General features: G+C 42.3%; 1 long non-coding RNA gene across 1 annotated transcript in view; it reads right to left on the bottom strand.

The window, feature by feature from the left end:
• Window positions 1-2,049: 2,049 nt before the first annotated feature.
• LOC149467830 (uncharacterized) overlaps window positions 2,050-13,482 on the bottom strand; it is a 49,878-nt gene continuing 38,445 nt past the window's right edge. Inside the window, exons 3-5 of the long non-coding RNA XR_016311831.1 lie at window positions 8,556-8,627; window positions 8,281-8,337; window positions 2,050-2,499 (exon numbers count right to left, since the gene is read on the bottom strand). This is a non-coding gene — a long non-coding RNA (uncharacterized LOC149467830). The remainder of the gene's footprint in view (window positions 2,500-8,280; window positions 8,338-8,555; window positions 8,628-13,482) is intronic.

Below are 13,482 nucleotides of genomic sequence, written 5' to 3'. Positions count from 1 at the left end.
TGTATATTGGAGTTAGAGTCTGCTAGTCCTATTAACAGACTGATAAGAGGTGTGTGGCATGCAACTAAGAGGTTGTGGATTGTATAAACTGAAGGAAAAGAGGGGAGAGAGGTCACTGTGGCTATGCCTCTTCTTCTGACAACATGGCTGGGATGAACTGAGTAAAATGGCTGCCACAGCTTTTCATGGGCCCAATGCACACAACCATTCCACCCCTCTAAGCTGAAAAGGCACCAGGTGTATTTCTTCACAGTTGTGGGAAAAATGATCCCCTCTGTCACATTTGGCAGGCAGTACTGCTGCTGAATTTGATTCATTCAAGAGGAGCTGAATGGCAACCATCCTAAAACTGTGTGCAATACACTCAGCTTCACTGTAGTGTTGTGGCATTTATGGCGTTAAAACAGGTGGTGAGGAGATAACATATTGCCTCCTCACTGCCTGGCAAATACCATTGAAAAGAGGTCTGAACATAGATTGCTTTTTAGAGGTACAGTGATGTAGTCTTAATGTGAAGCTCTACAGTAAAGTCTGAATTCAATAGATATAGGTGGAAAAGAAGAAATAGAGAATAAGAAAGATGGGATAGTAAAGAGGGAAAGAAACTGAAAAACAGTTGTAGGGCAGGAAGTGGGGAGAGAACCCTAGTAGGACCGTAGCATACGCAGAAATAGCAGATTAGATTTTGGGGTGGTTAGAGTCTCAGTAGGGTTTTGCCAAAGGCATTTGGGTATAAGTAGGTTTATCTATGGTGTCCAGACTTTTTTAAATGTATAGACTGACTTATCTAAGATAGCAGCCATTTCCTAGTCAGCCAATGTAAGGGACCGCCCGGCGACACCACTAGCACTCCACTAATCAGGCGTCCCCAGTGCACGGAGTCTAAGTCCCAGAGTACTTGTTCACCAGGGCCCCTGATGGTGGGGATGGACTTGGAGTACCCCGGGACCAGGTCGTGCCTACTGAGGATACCCGTCAGTGGTAGGGGTGTTCGCCAGGGGCTCCCACGGGAGAGAGCCTGATATGAGGAGGTCTGGAGACCCCGTTGAGAGGGATGGATGGATGGATGGATGGATGGCTGAGCAAGTGCAAAGTCAGGCAAGCCGGGTCGGTAACGAGGAGGACGGTACGGTACAAGGCAGCGGGCAGAGAATAGTCGGGTCACACGCCAGGTCAGCAACAGCAGGTCAGATCCAATAGGGGGCATTCAGGAGAGAGGTCAGGCAAAGCAAGGGTCTGGGCAGGAGAATACAGCAGTGGTCAGGTACAATCCGGGTCAGCAACTTACTTAGAACAGGTTCAGGATACAAGATACAGGATACAGGACAAGGATAAGACCAGAAGGCACCGAATGACAGCTCAGGGCCGTTTAAATATCGCGCCCTGCGTTGCCATTGGTGCCCAGCGGGCGATCGCGGCTTCTACTGCGCATGCGCGAACTCGCGCGCCGCGGCCAGCCCGGACCTAGAGCTCGCGTCCCTGCACAGGGCGGCATACTGCGCCTGTGCCGGGACCATCGCGGCGGAGATCAAGGGGATCCCTAACAGCCAATTAGCAGGCCAAAATATGCTTAACCTGGACAATTGTTGGTTGATTGGACAACCAGACCTTAGCTAAAGTTTGTTTGGCAGCCTTAAAAATGCTAAGCTGTGTTTCTATTTACACAATAAAAGGAAAATACCTTGATACCTAGAAGTGCATGGTTACAAAAAACAAGAATTGCTACTGTATGTTAAAAGTAATAATTTCATAATAGTACCAGTGGCCTAGCATGAAGTGCAGAAGAGGTAGCAAAAATGGCCAGCTCCAAGGGCAAGGGTCTGGGGTCCATTATTGATCCTTATTCAAGAATAATTTTTTCTTTCTTTGCACAAGACAAAAATGTACCACACATTTACACTCTTATGATGCATCACATCATCATATGTGTATAGAGGGAGTAACTAATATGATAATATTGGAGCATGATTTGGGCTGTAGAGTAGTTTAGCACTGCTGAGCAATAGTATAAGAAGCATTAGCAAAATATAAAAAGGTCTACAAAGTAAATACAATAAATTTTCAGGTATCTTTAATGTATTTCTACATTTAACATATTCAATATAAAAGTACCAATGTTAAATAACAATACATAAAAAATTAACACTTTTCAAACAGTCCCAATTAAACATTAATTCATATGGACAGATTTTATTTTTTAAGTGAAAGCAAACATCAAGACATCTAATAATCGAACACACTCTAGAAGCCTTTTGGTCATCAGAGGACAAACAAATTATGTGATAGGTACATACATTTAACAGATACATACATTACATGTACCCATGTCTACAAGAGGCACACACACACTAAGTTACAGCAAGGATCAAACAGGCTGAGTTATAACAGGCTGGAAAGCCTCATTGCTGATTTCTTCACACGCACTCCCTCATATCAGATCTGTGTTTGACCTTCACTTTTTCTAGTCTTTGGAGAATTTTCATCTGTAGCAGTAGAATCCTACAGGAACAGAACACACAGAACAATGATGAAGGTGCCACATCAGATGGAAAAACATGACAGTTTAGCATGATTTCCATGCCTTCACAATCACAACACCATTGATACAAATAGATATACACTATATTGCAAAAAGTATTGGGACACCCCTCCAAATCATTGGATTCAGTTGTTCCAATTACCTCCATGGCCACAGGTGTATAAAATCAAGCACCTCGGCATGCAGACTGCTTCTACAAATACTTGTGAAAGAATGGGTCGCTCTCAGGAACCCAGTGAATTCAAGCATGGTACCGTGATAGGTTGCCACCTGTACAATAAGTCCATCTGTGAAATTTCCTTGCTACTAAATATTCCACGGTCAATTGTTAGTGATATTTTAAACAAAGTGGAAACAACTGGGAACAAGAGCAAAACACAAAGTGGTAGGCCACGTAAAATGCTCCCAACTTTGTGGGAACAGTTTGGGGATAGCCCCTTCCTGTTCCAAAATGACTGCACACCAGTGCACAAAGCAAGGTCCATAAAGACATGGATGAGTGAGTTTGGGGTGGAGGAACTTGACTGGCCTGCATAGAGACCTGTCCTCAACCTGATAGAACACCTTTGGGATGAATTAGCACGGAGACTGCGAGCCAGGACTTCTCACCTAACATCAGTGCCTGACTTTACAATTGCATTTCTGGAAGAATGGTCAGACATAGACACACTCCTAAACCTTGTGGACAGCCTTCCCAGAAGAGATGAAGCTGTTATAGCTGCAAAGGGTGAGCCAACAGAATATTGAACCCTATGGACTATGACTGGGATGCCAATAAAGTTCATGTGCATGTAAACGCAGGCGTCCCAATGCTTTTGGCAATATAGTATATATATACAGTATATATAAATATGATGTTTTGATTGTGAAGGCACAAGAATCGTCTTAAAATGTCATCTTTAACTTATAATACTTATAATAGTTACTTCTGACCTCCACTCTCCATGCATGGTGATTACGGACAGCACCATCTGTGTAGGGAGGTCAACCTGCACCTGCCTACAAGTACAGGGCTTGGTAACAAAAAAGACATTCAGCTGTTGTTAAATCTTATTAATAGGATGAAAATGCCTGGACACAAGAGAGGTTTCATGTACTCTATTTTATCTTGGTAGGACAAGGGAGGATAGAAACAGAGGCTGTTGAAAAAATGTATTTGACTTTTGTAAATAGGATAGGATTTTAGCTGCTGCAGAACTTTTGGGGATGTAACATCCTCTAGCTTAGCTAGATAGCAGTTTATTGTTTTATTTTTCTAGGCACAGTCTGAGAAGCAGCCTGGGATGAGTCAGCCTATGAGTGAGGCAGGAGTTCACTTCAGCACAGGCTAGAGATGTTGTAAGATCAGAGCTTCTGGAGCCCTCCCACCTCTCCAGAATCCCAAGAGCTTTTTGGAGGAGGGGTGGAGGAGGGGAGGAAGCTCAGATTTGCATGCTTAAGGGACCTTGGCCATTTCCCTGGCAGGAGGCTGGGCATGCTAACCAAGGCAACCCATAAGAATCACAGAACCTGTTATTGGCAGGGGAGTGTCGGGGCCTACCTACAAGCAGATGTTGGAGAAGAGGATTTCCACTGTACCACCATCTTCAAGGGAGGATATCCTGAGCAGCAGGTAAGGAGTCAGCCCAACGAAAAGCCTGAAGGCAGCCACCAACCCATTAAGCTATCAGAAAGCTATCAGGATGGACGGAGTGAGTACTCTTACATCCCTGGGCAGCATAAGGGGAGAGGGCAGTCAGGTGGAAAATGCAACAAGCTTCTCATTTGGGGCTGTTGTGCTAAATTGGCAATTCCTCGGCCCCTTGCCCAGGGAATACCCTCAGTACAGCTGGGTGAAGAGAGGGATTCATCTGGGATATGAGAAGGTAAACCAAAGAGCTAGAATGTTCTTGAAGGAGAAACAATTTTGTCAACATCTGTACATAGTTGTACATAGTTGCTAAGGTGTTCCTTGGGGATCCCATATGACCCTCAACCCTATCCAAGTTATTAAACCCTTACTAAAACTACAAAACCAAGTTCATAGACTATTTACTGACTTTGAGTGCAAAGTGTGGAAGAAAATGTGTGTTGCCTGGCTGTGCAGAGTTTTAGGGGGACCCAAAACCCAAAACTCAACGACTGCTAAGGGGGTAGTGCTACATTTTGTTATGTTTCAGCCTTATTCCAAAATGGATTACATTCATTTTTTTCCTCAACATTCAATAAACAATACCCCATAATGACAACATTAAAGAAGTTTGTTTTGAAATCTTTGCAATTTATTAAAAATAAAAAATTTAAAAAACTACATGTACATAAGTATTTAAAGTCTTTGCCATGATGCTCAAAATTGAGCTCTGGTGCATCCTGTTCCCACTGATCATCCTTGAGATGTTTCCACAACTTGATTAGAGTCCACCTGTGGGAAACTCAGTTGATTGGACATAATTAGGAAAGGCATAAACCTGTCTACAGTATACAGTATAAGGTCCCACAGTTAACAGTGCATGTCAGAGCACAAACCAAGCCGTGAAGTCCAAGGAACTGTCCGTAGACTTCCGAGACAGCGGGCCGCCAAGCAAAATGAGCGATCGAGGGAGAAGGGCCTTAGCCAGGGAGGTAACCAAGCACCCGATGGTAACTCTGAAAGAGCTCCAGCGTTTCTCTTTGGAGAGAGGAGAACCTTCCAGAAGAACAACCATCTCTGCAGCACTCCACCAATCAGATGTATGGTAGAATGGCCAGTGAAGCCGCTCCTCAGTAAAAGACAAATGACAGCCCGCCTAGAGTTTGCCAAAAGGCACCTGAGAGACTCTCAGACCATGAGAAACAAAACTCTCTGGTCTGATGAAACAAAGATTGAACTCTTTGGCCTGAATGCCAAGCGTCATGTCTGGGGGAAACCAGGCACCACTCACCACTTGGCCAATACCATCCCTACAGTGAAGCATGATGGTGGCAGCATCATGCTGTGGGGATGTTTTTCTGCGGCAGGAACTGGGAGACTAGTCAGGATTGAAAGAAAGATGAATGCAGCAATGTGCAGAGACATACGGAGCGCTCTGCACCTTAGACTGGGGTGATGGTTCATCTTTCAACAGGACAATGACCCTAAGCACATAGCCCACATAACAAAAGAGTGGCTACGGGTCAACTCTGTTAATGTCCTGGAGTGGCCCAGCCAGAGCCCAGACTTGAACCCAATTGAACATCTCTGGAGAGATCTGAATATGGCTGTGCACCAACACTCCCCATCCACCCTGATGGAGCTTGAGAGGTACTGCAAAGAAGAATGGGAGAAAATGCCCAAAAATAGGTATGCCAAGCTTGTAGCATCATACTCAAAACGACTTGAGGCTGTAATTGGTGCTAAAGGTGCTTCAACAAGGTATTGAGCAAAGGCTATGAATACTTATGTACATGTGTTTTTTTTTTTCCATTTTTTATTTTTAATAAATTGCAAAGATTTCAAAGCAAACTTCTTTCATTATCTTGTCATTATGGGATATTGTTTGTAGAATGTTGAGGAAAAAAATGAATTTAATCCATTTTGGAATAAGGCTGTCACATAACAAAATGTGGCAAAAGTTAAGTGGTGTGAATACTTTCTGGATGCACTGTAAAATTTCTGATCATTTTGAAGCCATGGAGAAAAAAAAACCTTTTTCCAGAAAAAATTATAATTTTTGAAGAAATTGAAAAAATTCAGCATGGAGTAGTCTTACAAATTTAAAGTCATTTTGTTACACTGAGAATGGGAAATACAGTGTATATAAAATTATTATGCTTGAAATTATAACATACAGCATATTCAGTAAATAAACTAAACTTGCTTTTTAAAATTTGTGATAATCCAGAAGTAGCAGAAATATCCAGCAATAAAAACTCTGCAAGGAAATGTTAATTGCACTTTCATCGTGGCCCTCATCATTTATTTCCATAAAGTATTTTTTCATTTCTTTAAGGCACCTCTGGCATGCCAGGATGTATTTTGTTATCCTTGTAGCATTGGGTGAACCCAGCTTTACTTAACTCAATAGCATTCATTTGGTAAAGTGAACATACATTGTGTAAAGGGAACAGCCACTACTTTCAAATGACCCCCAAGTGAGTTCTTTATCTATTGTGCTGCCACATGTATTGTCCGGGAATGTTGTACAGCTGAATTCTCCTGCAAATTAAAGGAATGTATCTCTTTTAGCCTTTGTATCAGTGTGTTCTTGCTAAGAATTTTCCCACAGCTAAATGGTGACATATCCAGCCAAAATTATTTTTCTTTAGTCCTGAATAGATTTTGGAAGGTTTAAAACATCTGTTGACTCTGTACTGTTATCTGTGTTCCCATTTGTCTTTGCCTTCTGCCTATTTGACAGTTGTCAGGCAGAACAGGAAATGAAGAAAGATCTCCCTGCTTTCTGTCTATTTGATGAGTGCCATACAAAACAGAAAGTGGTCGTTAATCCCTTCAACAGGGTCATAGTCACCAAACAAGTTTTAACTTTTAGATAACCTTCAGGAGAGAAATCTCCTTAGGAACTATATACAAGTTCACAGACAAAAATTCTCTGGTTGGAGAGCTCTCCAGCCCTCATGGAGTACCGCCTCAGACCCCAGAAGAATTATCCTCCTCACCCAGCTGCCTGAGGGAATCCCTGGGCAAGGGGGCCCAGAAGCTGCCACAATAGTAAAGCAGCCCAGATGGGGAGCTAGCTGTGTTTGCCTCTGAGACACTTTAGGCCAAATGGTCTGTAGAGTGGAGGTGGCCAGCGTGGATTTTCTTGGCCATCAGACTATTGTTTCTTGATGATCTGTTTAACACCAGAGCATGCTATAAAGCTGTGATGATATATACGTATGGTAAACTGTATTATAAGGGTTAATTCTCCTTTACCAAACAACTGCCTATGCAGGTAAGGGGAGTCTGTAGATAAAAACAAACTGTGCAGCTCTGACCAAAGTTGAATAATGCCCTTGCTATAGGTGTAGGCCCTTTACATACCTCCTGAAGCTTGGCTGAAAAACTGCCAGAGTTGGCATGCCCTAACCTTCTTCATTGCTAGGATGTTGCTAAGATGCCCCCAGCCATCACTGCTCGCCCTCTTCATCCATGTACAAGTTCTCTCTCTTTGATTATGAGCTCAATGCTGCTGTAAAGGTAAAGATACCACACATGTGTGGGGGTTTGAAAGCTTGTTCCTTTTATGATGGGGGTGAGCAGTAACAGCTGAGAGCAACCTAGCTATGTCCTAGCAACAAAGGAGGATGGGATGACGCAATCTCTGGGAGTTTTACAGTCAAGCTTCAGGAGGTACATATATAGCCTACATCTATTCTAAGGGCATTATACAACTTTAATCAAAGATGCACAGCTGAATTTTATCTACAGATGCAAAGCCAGTTTTTTGTTGACCTAACCCTTTAGAAGGAGGTACATATATAGCCTACATCTATTCTAAGGGCATTATACAACTTTAATCAAAGATGCACAGCTGGATTTTATCTACAGATGCAAAGCCAGTTTTTTGGTGACCTAACCCTTTAGAAGGATCTTTTTTGAGGGTATAAAATATGTGCGTCTACTGCCTTTGACAACTATAAATGTAAATTTAAATTCAAATAGATTTACTGAGGGTAATGTATTTAGAATATCACCCTACATCAACACTTTATCACTGCTACAGCGCAGCAATTTTTTTTCAGGATTAGCCCTTTCAAGTATGTCCTATTTTCGATAGTAATGTAGCTGTATATTATTTTACCTGCACATCGCTCTCCTCTCTGGTACTCGGCAGAGATTTTTGAGGTGTATGGAAAGCCTATAAAAAAAAAAAAATACAACTGCGTTTGCATACAATTTTAGTAAAGCAAAGAGCAGTGTATAAAGTACAGTAACTTATCACAACTAAACAAAATACGTTTGATTTGTTAAACTACAGTAGATGGAAATCTGGCTAGTTGGTATGGTTATCAAACATTGCATAGAGCTACTGATTTTTGAACTTCTTTGACAAATGGCTTATGATGATATAATCACCTTTTTTGCCTGCTGTATCTCCTCTGTAGATTTTGAACGCCCTTTGACGCCCTGCTTATGCGGAGATGAAGCCTGCAGAGAGATTTATACACAATTAGGACACCATGAAGCAGCATGCCGATAGCGGTAAATTTGTAAAATTCACTTCTAATAGTGTTCATGATTTCTTACGCATAGGTCCCGTATGATGCAAATACTAAGTATTCCAGTGTGCTTGCTGAATACACTTCACAGCCTGGGTGATGTTTATGCCAAATGATCTAAGGTCCCTTCCAGCAGTCAGTCAGCAGTCATCCAGAAAGGAAAACCTGCCAAGTCTCCCTGGATGTCTGTATTTCATGTATTTGGACTTGGAGTCTTCGATGTTTCCAGCAACGTCCTACATAATAATGGAGTCTTGCTGTTAAAATGTTCTTTCCCATTAAAATGACATTTTCTGTCTAGCTTTCCCAAATCTAACTGGCAGATACATATCTCTTTTTAATCTATTCTGAAACATTACTGATTAATTAATTTGTGGCTGTTTACACACAGAGAATAATCTCCTAGCGCAAGAGTTCATTATAATGACAAGCAATATTTATTTGAAGATTATTAGTTGGTTGATTAAAATAGTGGCTGAAGCAATGGTGTACTCCATGCTTCTTCTGGAGCTTCCATGTAATGCTGGGCATGGACTTCCACACTTTGACACCAAAGTAATGGATATGGTGTGCTACATTTTTTCTTGTGCTCATGGATGCTTAACTTTTTATTACTGTCTACTAGTCAGACAAAATAGAGTAAAATGCTCCAATAGGGGCACAGGCAGGAAAAAAAGACATTATATGGTACTTGGATTCTGCAAAGACTTGGATACTGGTACACAACTTACTAAAGTATGTAAACCAGGGGTGTATTTACCGTGAGGAAAACAAGGAGTTTGCTTTGAGCGGCATTTCCCCCAGGCAAAATGAACACGTGGCAAGGAGACAGAGGAAGGATAAGAAGGTGAGCTACTGCTGGAGCTCCTGAGGATGGTGTACAGGAGACAAATCACCTCCGGGGATACCTCCTCACACAGGAGCCAGTATGTTTGCAGCAGTCTCCGCTGGGATCCATGAGAGGCTGAAGGCTGCTGGATGGTCAGGTTCTCCTTCCTGGTTCTAATCATGGCTTTGGCAGTCAGGGCTGCTGTTAGAAACCATGAGGCCCCATACAGTCAACCATGATGGCACCCCCCCCCCAAGAAAAAAACTGTTTACTGTGCTTCAGTTATGAATGAACACACCGAATGATCAGTACTGATCACTTATTTGTTCATTCAGGAAAGAGATGGGCTGGTAAATGTGACATGATTACCAGACCATTTCCCCACTTTACATCCTGAAGGTTCCTGTTGTGTGCTTGCAGCTGCTGATAAGAATGAGAGGAGGGAAGCCTGAAGCACTGTGGGAGTACACAGGGGAAATGTATTTTGCACAGAGAGGGTGATGGGTGCAGTGGGTGCCAGTAATTCCCCCCACCACCAACACTGTGCCGATCACCCTCCCTGCCCACATCCAATTCACCCAGCTGCCTGGGCTCCATACAGGAGGACTGGTGGTACCCCCTTATCCACAGCCCTGTTGGTAGTGCCTGGCAGATGTCATTCTGTGAGCTGTGCCAGTGGCTCAAATTTAGATGGAGGGGGCACCCAAATTTAGTCTTGCCTAGGGCACCACAAAACCAAAATACACTGCGGATGGAAACTGTCATGAATCTGGGTATGACCAGAAATGTGTGGACTGACACAGGGAAACGCAGGCTTCTGGTATAATATAAACAATACAGTTTATTAAGGACTAACAATACATAAACGCAGTGCAAAACATAACACAGTGCTTCAAACCAAACCTCCAACAAACAACCATACATACAATACTAAACGTAGTCAGGCAGGCCGGGTTGGTAGCAAACGGGCAAACAAGGTACCAGGAGCAGGCGGGAGAGTGGTCAGGACTAGCCGAGGTCAGTACAGGCAGAGTTCATGCAGAATCAGGATACAGGGGCCAAGTGAAACAGTACAACACTGACTGCAGGTCTGGCCATTCCTTAAATACACCTCCTGCAATCAGCCTCAGGTGATGGCTGATTGCAGGAGTGAGCTTCTGGTTGCTGAGAGCACCCGCTGGCTAGCCCAGGTACTGCAGCCCACAAGGCAGGTGAGTCCCACCACCATTGGCGAGTCCATTCCTGACAGAAACCCTGCTTCTGTTATTGCTAGTGCCAAATTATATTTGTTTCCAACCATTACTAACATACCGTATACGCAAAATGGTATTACTGTGCTGCCTTAGGAGGACTAGACGGAATCAAAATATGTGGTTTTGTAAGTTCCAGAGAAAGATTCATAACATATCACATTTTCTTTAGAATTACTCTCTACAAATTGGAAATTTCTTTAATCTTTGCTTTTCAGGGTATATTATGTTATATCTTTTGGAATTGCCAATACTAATAATAGCAGGACCTTTCTATAATCCATTCTTTAAGGGTAGCACTCACAAACAAGTGGTGAGATCATGTAACATATCTCTTATTCTGTGGCAGCATAAGGGCTTAAGGAAGTATTAAAGCCAAAAACAAAAATGTAACATATTGCAGCTTGCCAATTCTTAGATGTGGTGGCTGCATTAGTTTTCTTTTCCTTTTTGTTTTTTGTTTTTTCAACCTGGTGATCCAACCAGTAAGTCTGTTACTTTTCAAATTCCCTTAACAGGAGAAAAAAGGAGAAGTTCGAGGGTTGAGGCAAACCATGGAAGGCCTAGTTCACACTGGCACTGGAGGGATGTTTTTAATGCTCCTCAAACACCTATGCAAATGATACTATGGGAAGCACACAGTGCTGTTCACATTATCAAAACAAGAAGGGTTACCATCGCCTCAAAACTGAAGCCTCATGTTGAGGTAGGAGGAGCTAAGCAATGGTCTATGGTGATGCTTCGCAATCACGCTGGCAGCTGTTTCCAGGCATTTACGGTGCAGTTGCGGTTCGTTAATAAAATTACAGTTTATTGTAAGCGTTTTTGGTGTGGTTTTAACGCTTGTAAAATGCTTCAAATCTGCATATAGGGGGTTTGGGGAGCGCTTTTAATGCTTGTAAAACACCAGTCTAATGCCCATACTAAAGCTCATTAACCACTTGCCCTCCTGAGGCTTTTTTGCGTTACGGCGCTGCAGTATTTTAACTGACAATTGCACGGTCATGCAACGCTGCACTCAAATGAAATTTACATAATTTTTTTCCCGCAAATTGAGCTTTCTTTCAGTGGTATTTGATCGCCTGTGTGGTTTTTACTTTTTGTGCTATAAGCAAAAAAAAGACCGACAATTTTGATAAAAAAACCAATATTTTTGATTTTTTGCTATTAAACATATCCAGTAAAAAAACTTTAAAAATCAAATTTCATCATAAAATTAGGCCAAAATGTCTTTGCTAAAAGAAATCCCAATACATGTAAATTAATTGGTTTACGTGAAAGTTTTAGCGGTTACTGGGCAGGAGGGGGTTAATGTGAGGGGCGATCAAAGGGTTAACTGTGTGCTGGGAGTGTTTTACTAGGGTGGGGGGGAGGGTGTTCTTCACTGTAAGCACACTGATCATGATGGCTGCACTGTGCACAGACATCCCAAGCAGTGTGCTCTAGCTGACAGGGAGGAAGATTGTAAACAAAACAATCTTCCTCCCCGTCGGAAATACTCAGTAATCACCGGGCGCCGGTGTAGGGGGCATGGCTCCCGCACACTCCCTACCCAGAAATGCAGAATGATGTGTATATATATATATACAGTGGGGATCGAAAGTTTGGGCACCCCAGCTAAAAATTTGTATTAATGTGCATAAAGAAGCCAAGGAAAGATGGAAAAATCTCCAAAAGGCATCAAATTACAGATTAGACATTCTTATAATATGTCAACAAAAGTTAGATTTTATTTCCATCATTTACACTTTCAAAATAACAGAAAACGAAAAAATGGCGTCTGCAAAAGTTTGGGCACCCTGCAGAGTTAATATCTTGTACTGCCCCCTCTGGCAAGTATCACAGCTTGTAAACGCTTTTTGTAGCCAGCCAAGAGTCTTTCAATTCTTGTTTGAGGTATCTTTGCCCATTCTTCCTTACAAAAGTCTTCCAGTTCTTTGAGATTTCTGGGCTGTCTGTCACGCACTGCTCTTTTAAGGTCTATCCATAGATTTTCAATTATGTTGAGGTCAGGAGATTGTGAAGGCCATGGCAAAACCTTCACTTTACGCCTCTTGATGTAATCCCCCGTGGATTTCGAGGTGTGTTTAGGATCATTATCCATTTGTAGAAGCCAGCCTCTCTTTAACTTCAGCTTTTTCACAGATGGCATCAAGTTACCATCCAAAATTTGCTGAAATTTTATTGAATCCATTTTTCCTTCTACTCGTGAGATGTTCCCTGTGCCACTGGCAGCAACACAACCCCAAAGCATGATTGATCCAACCTCATGCTTAACAGTTGGACAGAGGTTCTTTTCATTAAATTCTGTGCCCCTTCTTCTCCAAACGTACCTTTGCTCATTCCGGCCAAAAAGTTCAATTTTAACCTCATCGGTCCACAGAACTTGTTTCCAAAATGCATCAGGCTTGTCTATATGTTCATTTGCAAAGTTCAAACGATGATTTTTGTGGTGAGGACGTAGAAGAGGTTTTCTTCTGATGACTTCCATGAAGACCATATTTGTACAAGTATCTCTTTATAGTGGAATAGTGTACCACAACTCCAGTGTCTGCCAGATCTTTCTGGAGGGATCGTGCAGTCAAACGTGGGTTTTGAATTGTTTTTCTCACAATCCTGCGAGCTGTTCTGTCTGATATTTTTCTTGGTCTTCCAGATCTTGCTTTAACTTCCACTGTTCCTGATGACTGCCATTTCTTAATTTC

This window comes from Staurois parvus, unplaced genomic scaffold (assembly GCF_062004578.1).
Source record: "Staurois parvus isolate SC_StPar_1 unplaced genomic scaffold, SC_StPar_1.0 ptg000099l, whole genome shotgun sequence".
NCBI classification, from domain to species: domain Eukaryota; kingdom Metazoa; phylum Chordata; class Amphibia; order Anura; family Ranidae; genus Staurois; species Staurois parvus.
This window is presented reverse-complemented; position numbering and strand designations above follow the sequence as displayed.